General features: G+C 37.5%; 1 long non-coding RNA gene across 1 annotated transcript; it reads left to right on the forward strand.

Annotated features, from left to right (window-relative positions):
- The first annotated feature begins 595 nt into the window (after positions 1-595).
- On the forward strand, positions 596-2,531 carry LOC113468065. The gene is made up of 2 exons (XR_003391928.1): positions 596-764; positions 2,476-2,531. It is a non-coding gene; the product is annotated as an uncharacterized LOC113468065 (long non-coding RNA).
- Positions 2,532-16,077: the final 13,546 nt, after the last annotated feature.

Here is a 16,077-nt window from a genome sequence, read left to right on the forward strand (position 1 = left end):
TTTACTTTTATGTAATGATTTAAAATCAAGACTAGAGCCCGTTCTCCATTAGGTACTTTTTATCTCGGTGGAATTTATCATGGTACCTCACTTGTTGATGTTTAGGTGAAGTTCTCATTTTCATTCCCAAATAAAAATGAAGTAGATAACTGCCCATTCTCGTCTTGATTATTTTTTTAGGAAGAAGGAGGAGAAGAAAGAGGAGGAGAGGGAGAAGGAGAAGGAGAAGGAGAAGAAGAAGAAGAAGAAGAAGAAGAAGAAGAAGAAGAAGAAGAAGCAGGAGAATGAGGAGAAGAAGAAGAAGGAGGAGGAAAAGAAACCTGTGCTTCATTTTAGGAAAAAAAAGACCTCCTATAAATGACTGGTTTTGAAAAAAGCTGCGGTAGAAAACATGTAATTTTGAAATTTCGCTGTAATTTTGTAATTTTGAAATTTTTATGACTACCTATTGTGTACTGTTGTGTGTCTGGGGCGAATTTCATTTTATATCCCCATGGCGGTCTAGTATACAGTGTGTCTATAGTAGGTGCCTATATACGGGGTGTCTATAGTAGGTGCCTATATACGGGGTGTCTATAGTAGGTGCCTATAGAGTGTTTAGTGCGGTGTCGGATTAAAAAGTTGTGAATTTTTTCAAATTTATTTTTCGTTTTTCCGAAATTCAAGTGGTAATTAATTAATTAATGAGCAAGGAAAATGTAAATTCTTTCTGTGGAAATCAAAGAAACAATCAAAAATGACGGCCAACATGTACCGAGTTGGGGGTAAGCTATCTTCAAAGTTTTGGTTTTTCAAGAAAAGTTAAAAAAGTGATTGAAGTTTTTAAAATAAATAGGGCCGGTTATTACATAGGTAGAGGGGTCTAAATAATTAAAAATGAATGTCTTTACACATTAATGGAAAATAATCATGTCCAATAAAATGAATTCACAGTGAATTTTATCCAACCCAGATCCACTGGTATGGTCATGGAACCTATGAATTTTATTTCAACAGAAAACAAAATTTGTTGGTTTGTTTACCTTCCCTTTTACTTTTCCCATAATTTCGTTTTAATCCTTTTGCCTATCTGATAATGGTGAATTTAGAATGACTTTTGTCCCAGTATGTTGATCAATACTTGCTCATTCTCCTGAATTCATTATTTCTTATGACCGTACCAAAATCATTCCTAAAGTTGTACCTATTCAGATGTTTGATTAGGTACCACTGAACAAGCTAGGTAAATCTTGGGATCAAGGAAGTTAGGTTCTTACCTCAATTCCATCTAATTGTTTTTGTAGAGGTCACTTGACAATCCTAATTCAACTTGAATTCATTATTTCTTATGACCGTACCAAAATCATTCCTAAAGTTGTACCTATTCAGATGTTTGATTACCACTGAACAAGCTAGGTAAATCTACCTAATAGTTTCTACCAACGTTGGTGATTCGAAGAAATTTTGAAATTGACAGGGTTATACTCGCGTCATCTTGTATTCTGCGCGTGCATGGAAAGGTTGGGGACTGCTGTTCTAGTTGGTAAAGCTAAAGACTACAGTGAACTATAAGAGGACTGATCACATGGTCAAATAGTAACGACAGGTGTCGCAGTACAAGATGGTAAATCTTGGGATCAAGGAAGTTAGGTTCTTACCTCAATTCCATCTAATTGTTTTTGTAGAGGTCACTTGACAATCCTAATTATTAGAATTGTAGGTTTTGAAAACATTCTATTTTCTGAAATCTTCATCACTATTGTTGTACCTAATTACATTAAGTAGATCACTTAAGTAAAAGATATATTGTTTACAATCTTTAATAAATGTATTGAGAATTTAGTACCTAGGTAGATTCCTAATTATTAGATTAGAATTGTAGATTTTGAAAACATTCTATTTTCTGAAATCTTCATCACTATTGTTGTAACTAATTACATTAAGTAGATCACTTAAGTAAAAGATATATTGTTTACAATCTTTAATAAATGTATTGAGAATTTAGTACCTAGGTAGATAAGTAGGTACCAATATTACAAAAAAATAACTATAGGTAACCTATTTGTAGTTTTGCTCTTGGGAAGTAGACTAACCTGAGAAGTACTTCAAGTTTGTTGTCAAAAATGTAACTATAGGTAACCTATTTGTAGTTTTGCTCTTGGGAAGTAGACTAACCTGAGAAGTACTTCAAGTTTGTTGTCAAAAATGTTAGGCCTCAAGATGAAATAGCTAACCTAAAGATATTTGCAAATATGCAGTCACAACATACAAATTTAACTAACCCAGAACCCATAAAGCCGTATGGGTAAAAGTGCTTGAGCCTGAATCACTCAAATGTATCCAAGTACCTCATTGGTTATGAGTTCCTAAATCTATCTCAGTTAGAAATTCATTGTTTTAGTGTGTGTTGAACAATTCAACCATTTACTTAAAGTAGCCTCAAAATAAAAGGTAAAACTTGATATATTAATCTCACTAATTTTGTGTTTTTTCCAGACTATGTCTACTTTGAGACATCCTCAAACCAGCCCTACCAAATCAGGAGGATAGAAGAATTAAACAAGGTATGTACGATTGGACCACATAGCAGTAAACCCAAGTCTACAGTCCAACGATAACACATCTTGGTCAATACCTCTTGGTATTTTGTAAATCATTTTGGGAAATTGGTGTAATTTAATTTAGAACAAACACATTTCAAGTAGGGACCTACATACTTGCATAAATACTGTGGTACTAGTGGTACCTAAGTAAAAGTAAGACAAATAACCAATGTTCATAGTAGTGTTTGACACTTAAATTCTTCCTCAAGGGTTGCCCCTCCTCCTATTGTAGATGCTAGGTACTTACAACCCAAGTACTTACACTATTGAACATAAAAAAGCAACTCTGTACATAAAATGCACCTGGGTAGGTGTGTACAATGAGCAATGTGCATTATGATTATTGTGAATTATATGTTGCAGAAAGTTAGTGTTTAAGTGTCTACATTGTAAGTGTCAAGTTATGTGAACGTACGAAGTGAAGTCTAAACTTTGGTGATTATCGCTGTAGTTTCGAATTGTATTGCATAGGATGATGCTTATTTTGTCATAGCAAGATTATACATCATAGGGTACCTACCTATTTTGAAATTTCACACGATTCTCAGGACTTCAAATTTAATTCCTAGAACTTTGGAAATTTTACCAACTCATATTATTTATTTATTTATTTATTATGGGACTGGTTGCTCCTCTCCCAAGAGAGTATGCAATTAACACTGCGACCTCTGTAGATCTATTGTCCTGTGCTTCATTTTAGGAAGTGTCGTCAAAGGCTATGCAAATCTAGTGTAGGGCAGGAAAAGGCCCAAATTGGAGGAGGGAGAAGGGGATGAATGGTTGGTTGGGTGTTTAGAAAAAGACCTCCTATAAATGACTTTGAAAAAGCTGCGGTAGAAAACATGTAATTTTGAAATTTCGCTGTAATTTTGTAATTTTGAAAATTTTATGACTATTGTGTACTGTTGTGTGTCTGGGGCGAATTTCATTTTATATCCCCATGGCGGTCTAGTATACAGTGTGTCTATAGTAGGTGTCTATATACGGGGTGTCTATAGTAGGTGCCTATATACGGGGTGTCTATAGTAGGTGCCTATATACGGGGTGTCTATAGTAGGTGCCTATATACGGGGTGTCTATAGTAGGTGCCTATATACGGGGTGTCTATAGTAGGTGCCTATATACGGGGTGTCTATAGTAGGTGCCTATATACGGGGTGTCTATAGTAGGTGCCTATATACGGGGTGTCTATAGTAGGTGTCTATATACGGGGTGTTTAAGTGTCTACATTGTAGGTAAGTGTCAAGTTATGTGAACGTACGAAGTGAAGTCTAAATTTTGGTGATTATCGCTGTAGTTTCGAATTGTATTGCATAGGATCATGCTTATTTTGTCATAGCAAGATTATACGTCATAGGGTACCTACCTATTTTGAAATTTCACACGATTCTCAGGACTTCAAATTTAATTCCCAGAACTTTGAAAATTTTACCAACTCATATGAATTGATTCCTGCCAACTCATACCTACTTAGCAAAAGTTTGACGTAAATTCTAACTTTGGACATTTTAATGGCTTACCTTATTTTAATAATTGGACATTTTAATGAATCTAATTAATAGCAATTGGACATTTTAATGTTTGGACACAACTTGAGAGGCAAGCTAAACGGAAAATCGTCCAATTAGGTAGATCTCACTTCCTTAGTTCAAATAAAATAATCATAGGAATCTTTATTGTATTACACATTGCATACTTTGTTAATTATACGGCGTTCATACAATTTAAGCCTCACCTAGCTTGGTAAGCAGAAGAGCGGGGGTTCGAATCCCAAGCCATTATCAAATGAATTCACACCGATAGAAGATGCACATGATTATTTAGGTATATATTTATAAAGGAGGGGAAAGGAGGTAAGTTATCAATCGATCAATCAACCAATCAAAATATATGTATGTAGGTAGGTATATTGGTTTTCTTATATGAAAATTTGGGCAATTTGAATCTTTTTTTTTTTTTTTTTTTTTTAAAGGGGTTTGACCTACCCTTCCTATGTACCTACAATAATACATACATCCCTATATACCTACCTACATACCTACCCTTCCTATGTACCTACAATAATACATACATCCCTATATACCTACCTACATACCTACCCTTCCTATGTACCTACAATAATACATACATCCCTATATACCTACCTACATACCTACCCTTCCTATGTACCTACAATAATACATACATCCCTATATACCTACCTACATACCTACCCTTCCTATGTACCTACAATAATACATACATCCCTATATACCTACCTACATACCTACCCTTCCTATGTACCTACAATAATACATACATCCCTATATACCTACCTACATACCTACCCTTCCTATGTACCTACAATAATACATACATCCCTATATACCTACCTACATACCTACCCTTCCTATGTACCTACAATAATACATACATCCCTATATACCTACCTACATACCTACCCTTCCTATGTACCTACAATAATACATACATCCCTATATACCTACCTACATACCTACCCTTCCTATGTACCTACAATAATACATACATCCCTATATACCTACCTACATACCTACCCTTCCTATGTACCTACAATAATACATACATCCCTATATACCTACCTACATACCTACCCTTCCTATGTACCTACAATAATACATACATCCCTATATACCTACCTACATACCTACCCTTCCTATGTACCTACAATAATACATACATCCCTATATACCTACCTACATACCTACCCTTCCTATGTACCTACAATAATACATACATCCCTATATACCTACCTACATACCTACCCTTCCTATGTACCTACAATAATACATACATCCCTATATACCTACCTACATACCTACCCTTCCTATGTACCTACAATAATACATACATCCCTATATACCTACCTACATACCTACCCTTCCTATGTACCTACAATAATACATACATCCCTATATACCTACCTACATACCTACCCTTCCTATGTACCTACAATAATACATACATCCCTATATACCTACCTACATACCTACCCTTCCTATGTACCTACAATAATACATACATCCCTATATACCTACCTACATACCTACCCTTCCTATGTACCTACAATAATACATACATCCCTATATACCTACCTACATACCTACCCTTCCTATGTACCTACAATAATACATACATCCCTATATACCTACCTACATACCTACCCTTCCTATGTACCTACAATAATACATACATCCCTATATACCTACCTACATACCTACCCTTCCTATGTACCTACAATAATACATACATCCCTATATACCTACCTACATACCTACCCTTCCTATGTACCTACAATAATACATACATCCCTATATACCTACCTACATACCTACCCTTCCTATGTACCTACAATAATACATACATCCCTATATACCTACCTACATACCTACCCTTCCTATGTACCTACAATAATACATACATCCCTATATACCTACCTACATACCTACCCTTCCTATGTACCTACAATAATACATACATCCCTATATACCTACCTACATACCTACCCTTCCTATGTACCTACAATAATACATACATCCCTATATACCTACCTACATACCTACCCTTCCTATGTACCTACAATAATACATACATCCCTATATACCTACCTACATACCTACCCTTCCTATGTACCTACAATAATACATACATCCCTATATACCTACCTACATACCTACCCTTCCTATGTACCTACAATAATACATACATCCCTATATACCTACCTACATACCTACCCTTCCTATGTACCTACAATAATACATACATCCCTATATACCTACCTACATACCTACCCTTCCTATGTACCTACAATAATACATACATCCCTATATACCTACCTACATACCTACCCTTCCTATGTACCTACAATAATACATACATCCCTATATACCTACCTACATACCTACCCTTCCTATGTACCTACAATAATACATACATCCCTATATACCTACCTACATACCTACCCTTCCTATGTACCTACAATAATACATACATCCCTATATACCTACCTACATACCTACCCTTCCTATGTACCTACAATAATACATACATCCCTATATACCTACCTACATACCTACCCTTCCTATGTACCTACAATAATACATACATCCCTATATACCTACCTACATACCTACCCTTCCTATGTACCTACAATAATACATAATATATGTATACCTACATACAGTAATATACCTATACCTACGTCATGTATATACCTACATACAGTAATATATACCTACGTCATGTATATACCTACACACAGTAATATATACCTACGTCATGTATATACCTACATACAGTAATATATACCTACCACATGTATATACCTACATACAGTAATATATACCTACGTCATGTATATACCTACATACAGTAATATATACCTACGTCATGTATATACCTACATACAGTAATATATACCTACCACATGTATTTTTACTCCCTAGGGATGAAAATAATATGGGACTCCACCCCTATGTACCTAACTACTATATTAATTAAGAAAGAAATACGTATAGAGAGAAAGAGAGAGGGAAAAGGAAAAGAGAGAAGGAGAGAGAGAAGGACCAACTAGCGGCCCGCGAAACTTTCAAGATAAGTCCCCTTTTGCTCTTTTATTATGGACTGGACTCCAAAAATGGAGCATCCACCCCCATCCCCTCAAGAAAATCCTGGATATGGGCCTGCTCCCTTGTATATGTGGCCTGCGAAGTACCTGCCAATGTAGCACACTTCCTACCCTCCCCTCTCTCGCTACCCCATTCTCTCCCCTCTCTCGCTACTCTATTCTCTCCCTCTCTATCCCTCGCTGTCCCTTTCCCCTTCCTTCCTCTCTTTTATCCCCCCTTCCTTAATGTTTCCCATTTCTCTCCCCTACCCTCCTCAATCCGAAAAAAAACCACCCACCTCAAAAGGGTCACCCACCCCCAGCTACCCACCCCTTCCATTGTTACGTGTAATAATATCACCTCGGAAAAAAAGAAAGAATGTTAAATACTAATAATTATGCTGGGGACTGAACGAACGAAATGCGGTCTAGATTTTCACTTGAAAACCTTTCCTTTAGTTGGTGAATAGTATCGTCTGTTGATTCTAGTTTCATTGAAAGAGGAATGGCGGTGAAACACTCACTTATCTTAAAAAAAAGTCTGTACTAATAAAATAAGCTAAGAACCCAACGATCTAACCACTGCATTAATCCAAGAAGGCTGTGAAAAATGCGCCCACTTTTGAGTCATATTTTTGCAAGCGCTGTGACCCTCCGGGAAAAAAATGAGTAAAAATACAATAGAAAATTTCTTTAATTTCTTCCATCAGTGGCATTGTTTTATCTACAAGAAAATACGAGAAATACTTTAACATCACAGCTTAAATAGCCCAATACCTATGAGTCCGAATTCCTCAGTGGTAGAAGATCGTAGGACTCTTAACCTAGAGGCCTTGGGTTTAAAACCTTCTGACATAAAAAGTTAGTAGCTCCTTTTCGGCGTGTAGGTACTTGTCACAGCTTTTTCGTGAAAGAGATATGACAGAGGAAACTAAAAAGTATGAACCTCTTCACTTCCTCAAGGAACCAGTAGAATAGATTAGAATTTGGTGTACCTACTGTTCATATGCTTGATTGGTATACCTACTGGAAGAGCAGTATACTCTTTTGGAGAAAACGAGCCTGTAATTTGGCCACAAATTAAGTCCTATTGACCTATTGTCATTTTTCGTCAGCCTCTCAATCAACCCTAGGGCGGTTGCTTTGGGCTGACATATATGGTTTTGGCAAATGGTTTCAAAAGAACCACCTATCCCATATTCCTACCATGGTGCATATTGGTGCACCAGATAGTACTGACTAGTCACTAGTGTGGATATGGAAGAGGTTACGAAGTCGAAAGGAAACGGACATGGCACCACATCCTTTGAACTTCTCCAGTCCTTGTGGGACACCCTGTTTTGTGTATGGCATCAATTTCGTCAGACAATGATGATGGCCTTCAGACTTTCTGTCTGGTCTTTTTTCTTTTACTATCCGCTGTTTGGATGCTTCTTCCACATCCTGCTTCTTCTTCTCTTCATTTCTTATCCTTCTCCCATTCTCCTCCTCCTCATTCCTTATCCTTCTCCATCCCGAAAGTGAAGAGAGAACGAAGACAGGAAAGAAGAAAGCCAGCTGTTCCGAGAACGAACCTTATATGTTTAGGATAAAATCCGCCCCGGGTGGGAACGGAACCTGTGACCTAGCGCATATAAGGTAGGCGCGCTACCTGCTAAGATTCTAAGCTAACTAGGTTTATAAACAGATTAGTGAGCTATCGCCTTGACCATAACGCCACCGTTATGCCGGGCCATCTATAACGTGCTGTCGATTTATCAGCAAAGCTGCATGAAACCAAAGTTCAAATGGTTTATAATACCATAGTACATATCTATTGGTCTGTTTATAATGATTTGAAAAAAGTAAATAAAAAGTACCCAACATCATTACGTACAATACAATAATAGGTATGGATTTTGAGCTTGATGAAGAGAGAAAACAGGTTTCTGTAGAAAAAGAAGCTAAAGTGAGCGCGCGATAGAGAGAGAGAGAGAGAGAGAGAGAGCGCGCTTCTTTTAAATAGGTATACTGAAGCGATAAAAAAAAATTAATATACATTATGTTGATACAGGATCATATCGAAGAGATGAAAGTCCTCTACAGAGTCCTCAAAAGTTCTTAATACGATCAGCTTAGTCCTGATTGACACCCTGTTCATCAACTATCAACATTAGAGCAGGTTGCTTTGCTACGAAAAATTGATCATAACTCGAGATCGGTTTAGATTTCGGCAAAATTCTCTCTGATTCGGCACTAGAAAATGGGCAAAAATTCAATACCTATTATTGTTAGGAATATTCTTACCAAATTTCAGCTTTCTAGGTGTTGGGGTTGGAGATAGAGCAATCAATGTTTGAATAAGATATCGACAAACACAAGTAGAAGAATAGAAGAGAAATATGAAATATACCTTGTTTAGCCTGCCCGAATAGGACTGAAAAGTCCCTACTGAATTTTAATGTCGCTGTTAGAGGTATACTGAAGCGATAAAAAAAAAATTAATATATATTATGTTGATACAGGATCATATCGAAGAGATGAAAGTCCTCTACAGAGTCCACAAAAGTTCTTAATACGATCAGCTTAGTCCTGATTTACACCCTGTTTATCAACTATCAACATTAGAGCAGGTTGCTTTGCTACGAAAAATTGATCATAACTCGAGATCGGTTTAGATTTCGGAAAAATTCTCTCTGATTCGACACTAGAAAATGGGCAAAATTCAATACCTATTATTATTAGGAATATTCTTACCGAATTTCAGCTTTCTAGGTGTTGGGGTTGGAGATAGAGCAATCAATGTTTGAATAAGAGAATAGAAGAGAAATATGAAATATACCTTGTTTAGCCTGCCCGAATAGGACTGAAAAGTCCCTACTGAATTTTAATGTCGCTGTTAGCATTTTCTTCTAGATAGTAGAGTAATCTAAAGCATGTGACTAGTTAAACAAGCTATTTTCCAGCTCCAACCCAACTATCTGGGGTCTTGCAGTTAAAGCAAAATGCGCTCGAACTTTTGATGCTATCGAAAATAGTAAACTAGAGAAAATGTCATTTAAACGATACAGGCGAAAAGGGAACTTGAAATACCTTGTCCACTGGTATACTGAAGAAACGGTAGGTAGGTATCCTATTACTCAAGTATGTATCTCAACAAAATTGGAAATTTTTTGATACTCGTACAATAGGGTACGGGCACTATGGTCATATGAAGCCTCTCAAATTTGCCTCACCTATTGAACTACGGTTGATTTTTTCGAAGATAAAAATTGGACATGGAAATCTAACTTCAACATTTTCTTTTAGTATAGAGAAATTTGGCTCCTTTTTTATTGCTGGGCGTCCTATGGGTTTCTAATTTATTGGCTTTAAGTAATTATAAATATGTACCCTAAGGTAAGAATGATCCTCATGTTCAACGCAATTTTCAAGGTGTAAGGCGTACGTTTTTCGTCACCTTTTTTTAACCCTACAGCCCCTCATCTGTGTTGTTTTTGTGTATTTATCCTTCAGTTTCCACCACACAAATTACTCCGAAACATCTCCTGGAGATTGTTCCCGCACTAATCAATAGAATATTCTTCCTCTCTTTTACTTTGCTGTTAGTAAGATCTTTCAGAATTTGAGCAGTGACCAATGTTATTATAGGGTTAGGTTAAACGCAAAAGACAAGTAGGTATACCTACAAAAATAATAGCAATAGCGTTCATGTTCAAAGTTTGTTCCTATAGGCCCATTATAGAATAAAAAGTTATATCATACTGTTGTTGGGTGAGAAATTGTCCGGGTATAAATCGAGCAAGAGTTGTGATGTTCTAGTACCTGGGTCTAAACTTACGTTGCTGGGAATTAGAAAAACAAAGTAGGCAACACAGGGAAAATCTAGAGGATGAAGAAGAAAAGTACTTATTATACCTACTGTGAGAGAAAAATACTCATTATACCTACTGTAACCTAGTCATAGAAAATCTGAAATTTTTCCAAGCAAATGTCTAGTGGACCTGGATCTATGATGATGCTATCTCTCTTTGAGCCTCTGTTCTCTATATTTAGGTACTTTCTTCATGCTCTCTCTCTCTCTCTTTCTCTTTTTGCATCCCTTTCGTTCTCTTTCATCTCCTTATCTCTCTCTCTCTCTCTCTCTCTCTCCTCTTTCATCCCTTTCCTTCTTTTTCACGTTCTCTGCCACCCTCTATCTCTCCCTCCTTTCACTCCCTCCCCCCCTCTCTCTTTCCTTTCTCACTCTGTCTTGTTAATAATGTATAGTCTCTTTGAACACTGCAAATGGTGTAGGACAAGGAGAGAAGATTGTTGTGGGTGTGAGGAGGTCAGACGATGGAGAGAGAGAGAGAAAGAAAAAGAGAGGCGAGGAGAAGAGATTGAAACAGAGGAGAAGGGAAATGGAAAGAGACAGAGAAAGAGAATGGAAGGGAGGGAGAAAAAGAGAAAAGAGATAGAAAGAGAAAGGGGGGGAGAGAGAGAGAGAGACAGACCACCGCGTTGTATAATCATTTCCACCTCTTCCTTCTTCGTCTAATATATTTTGCACTCTGTTCTTTTTCTATACATTTATTACGTCCCTTTTAGTCTCTCCATTCTTTCGGAAAATTCCTGCTCCTCCCGAATTTTCCCCCCAATTTTTGTTCTTTGTTTTTCCTTCTTTATAAACTTGACATATATGATTGGGCCAATGGGCCATAGGTAGTTAGTGAATTCTTTTGAGAACTAGGCAAAATCGCTTGTTTCTGATATTACTTGACCATTTCTTCAATTCCTGCTCGGAAGATAATGGGCCAGAATTAAAACCGAGGTCTACTCCTTCAATGTCCAATGCCCCAATGTCTCTTTCTCTTGGTATGTTTTAGTAATTGATAGACATATCTTATTGCTATTGTGTTTAACTTTGGTTTAACATTGGGTCACTCATTGGCATGGTTCTTCCCCACATTAATCCCGAAAGTTCTGTCTCCTGGGTAATAAAAAGGATCCCCAAATACCCCTTCCTCCTCACACAACTTTTGCACTCCCCTTCACCCATAACTCCTTTCCTTCATTTTCCAGAAAACTTTTACATTTTCCACCCATCCCCTCGCCCAAAGTTATACGTAAACACACAAACGTATAGCGTCTACATAGAATATACATTTGAAAGTCTTTTCTTCTTCTTTTTTTTGTTGAGCTTCTTCTTCTTCTCCTTTCGGGGGGATCTGACTTGAGTCCCGACTGTGATATCCGAGTTGCGTCCGTCCGATTTGGGTCCCATTTCTGAAATTTATCATCCGAGTTGCGTCCCTGAGCTACCTGAGCTAGAACTATGTACTTTATATACTTATCCTAGTTTGAAGGTATACATCTAGTACAGGGTGACAAAAAAATGCTGTACGCAGCATTTTTTCAGCTTTCATCATGTAGGTACCTACAATCGATAACGTTAAAATTAGTATTAGTATTAGTATTAGTATTAAAATGTGCTTTATTTATTATATTTGTACATAAAATTACATAATACAAAATAGATTATAATCTCCCCTCTCTTCTCTCCCTACCCTCCAATCCCACCCACTTCTCATCTAACCCAGCGTATCAAACAAAACGAAAAAACCACCTTTTTTACCACCCACCTCAAACTTTTGAGCACTTTTCAGTGCGGTAACATTATACATTTTGGAATAGAAAACTTGAATTTTGTTTAGAAAAAGTGAAAAAATTGATGAAATCTTGGAAGTAGGAAAAAAAGGGAGCTAGTGTGGGTATGTGAGTCTCCTAAAAAGTACCCTGATCCCGGTGAATGAGGTCTTACAATGTGATGTTCAGGGGTTCGAATCTCAAGAATGGACTGTTTGTGGGAGTTTCTGTGTTTGATGAGATTCGTAGATTCATATAAGCTTAAGCCCATTTTTAGGGCTCTTTGCCCCTACACCTAAGCCTCAGAGTGGGCTTTTTGTGTATGGAGTTGAGCTGGTTCCTAACTGAGCTCGAAAATCCGGGCGATCTGCAGTGTTTGATGAAAAATGACTTTGTAAATCTTTGAACTGAATTTCTTTTTTTTTACATTGGTTTACGTTTTATATAGGGTGATCCAAAGAATATTTCACACCATGTATCGAAGTAATATGAGACACCCTGTTCATGTGTATGAGACCTTGCCAAAACATTGCATGTGTGCACTTGATGAGTAATGATGCTATAGATATGGCGATGGATAGAGCTATACGCTATAGAGTTCAATAAATTTGTAGACCTGACTCAGGACCGCTCCGGGCCCCCACAAAAGCCCAATCGGGTCCGCATTGTAGGCAGCCAATTTCCATAATTATATGTATTAAAATAGGGCTGCCTGGAAGAAACTGTCAAATTTCATCAAAATCGTACTAATCCGTGTTAGGGTTCCCTAAATGTAGTAGGCAATATCCTAAAAATACCCCCCGAAAAAGTATAAACATATACCTACGCCACTGACGAGTGTTTGGTATCAGCTAAAGTCTGAGATAGACAGCTCAGACATCAGTAATGTCATTTGTCAAGTACCTGATGTAATCGGGGAAAGCCCTCATCCTGAAATAAGTGTGGAGAGCTATAGATATGGCGATGGATAGAGCTATAGAGTTCAATAAATTTGTAGACCTGACTCAGAACCGCTCCGGGCCCCCACAAAAGCCCAATCGGGTCCGCATTGTAGGCAGCCAATTTCCATAATTAATGTATTAAAATAGGGCTGCCTGGAAGAGACTGTCAAATTTCATCAAAATCGTACTAATCCGTGTTAGGGTTCCCTAAATGTAGTAGGCAATATCCTAAAAATACCCCGGTAATTGGGTATGTATGTGAGTCTCCTAAAAAGTACCCTGATCCCGGTGAATGAGGTCTTACAATGTGATATTCAGGGGTTCGAATCTCAAGAATGGAGTGTTTGTAGGAGTTTCTGTGTTTGATGAGATTCGTAGATTCATATAAGCTTAAGCCCATTTTTAGGGCTCTTTGCCCCTACACCTACACCTAAGCCTCAGAGTGGGCTTTTTGTGTATGGAGTTGAGCTGGTTCCTAACTGAGCTGGAAAATCCGGGCGATCTGCAGTATTTGATGAAAAATGACTTTGTAAATCTTTGAACTGAATTTTTTTCTTTTTTTTTGACATTGGTTTACGTTTTATATAGGGTGATGCAAAGAATATTTCATACCATGTATCGAAGTAATATGAGACACCCTGTTCATGTGTATGAGACCTTGCCAAAACATTGCATGTGTGCACTTGATGAGTAATGATATTATTCGTATTTGCCATGAATTAACACAATACCCCACATTAATGATATAATAGTTTGATTATTCTGGGTGGTACCAATAACCTTCGTGGGTGGACACATTGAATTTTGTGGTTCTATTAAAGTATTATTCGTATTTGCCATGAATTAACACAATACACCACATTAATGATATAATAGTTTGATTATTCTGGGTGGTACCAATAACCTTCGTGGGTGGACACATTGAATTTTGTGGTTCTATTAAAAGATTCGAACTCATGATCCTCTGAACAGGGAGTCGATGGTAAAATCTGAGAGAAATGCTTTCAAATGGGCACTTGACTAGACTACCAGAGATTATGTTCTGATGAAGATGTTTGAAAGAAACCACCTCCCTCCCCTCCTTCTTGATGTTGTTATCCTTCTCCTTTCCCTCCTCTTTCTCCTTCTCTTCCTCCTCATCCTTACCCGTCTTTCTCTTTCTTCTCCCTCAAATCCCCTCTCAGTGGCTTGCCTGAAGCGTGAAAGATGGACAGAATATACTTTCTTCCATTCTGTCTGATTTCTGACCAAAAAGAAGTAATTCGCCACCCCTTCTGCCGGGACGAACTGCCAAAAAATTAGCGTCGCGTGCGATTTTAATCACCCTGCGTTCATTATCGTATTGAGACACTAATGATATCGTACAAACTAATGCTAGGTAATGGTACATTGTCGTACGCGAGAGTGGGAATTAATTTGGAGTTTGGAGACGATGTACTACCCATAATAAGCAGGGTATACGTATTATGGGTAGTGGTATTATTACAGGTTTTGATATGTATTATGTTATGATGGTTTTCATTCTCCCATGTTCTCCCACGCTTTGGATAGCTGTCCCGGTTGTGATTCTGTTGAAATATGTGACTTGTATGTAATGTTTCTACTGTGCTGTTGATGTAAAGTTGAACTGATCCATTATTTGATGGGATGTAATAGAGTACTTAATGAGACCACCTAACTAGTCATATCCGATAGGAGTCTGGCAAGATGCTTTCCTTGCCTTTTCCGAGATTCGAACCCGCGTCTTCAGGCTATCCAGACGCGTGCTCTTAGTTCAGTACCTGAAGTTTAAAGTTCAGTTTTGTAGATCTTCTATTGCTGATTTAATGGTTCCCATATTGTGCTATGCTCTTATTTACGTAAGGTACAACTGATAAGGATCTGTTAGAGTGGTGTAATTATGAGAAGCGAATGACTTGAGCCTGTTTTGCCGAAAGTAAACAGAACACTATGAAAGTATGAACCTCTTCACTTCCTCAAGGAACCAGTAGAATAGATTAGAATTTGGTGTACCTACTGTTCATATGCTTGATTGGTATACCTACTGGAAGAGCAGTATACTCTTTTGGAGAAAACGAGCCTGTAATTTGGCCACAAATTAAGTCCTATTGACCTATTGTCATTTTTCGTCAGCCTCTCAATCAGCCCTAGGGCGATTGCTTTCGGCTGACATATATGGTTTTGGCAAATGGTTTCAAAAGAACCACTTATGCCATATTCCTACCATGGTGCATATTGGTGCACCAGATAGTACTGACTAGTCACTAGTGTGGATATGGAAGAGGTTACGAAGTCGAAAGGAAACGGACATGGCACCACATCC

The sequence above is a fragment of the Diaphorina citri genome, unplaced genomic scaffold (assembly GCF_000475195.1).
Source record: "Diaphorina citri unplaced genomic scaffold, Diaci psyllid genome assembly version 1.1 scaffold636, whole genome shotgun sequence".
NCBI classification, from domain to species: domain Eukaryota; kingdom Metazoa; phylum Arthropoda; class Insecta; order Hemiptera; family Psyllidae; genus Diaphorina; species Diaphorina citri.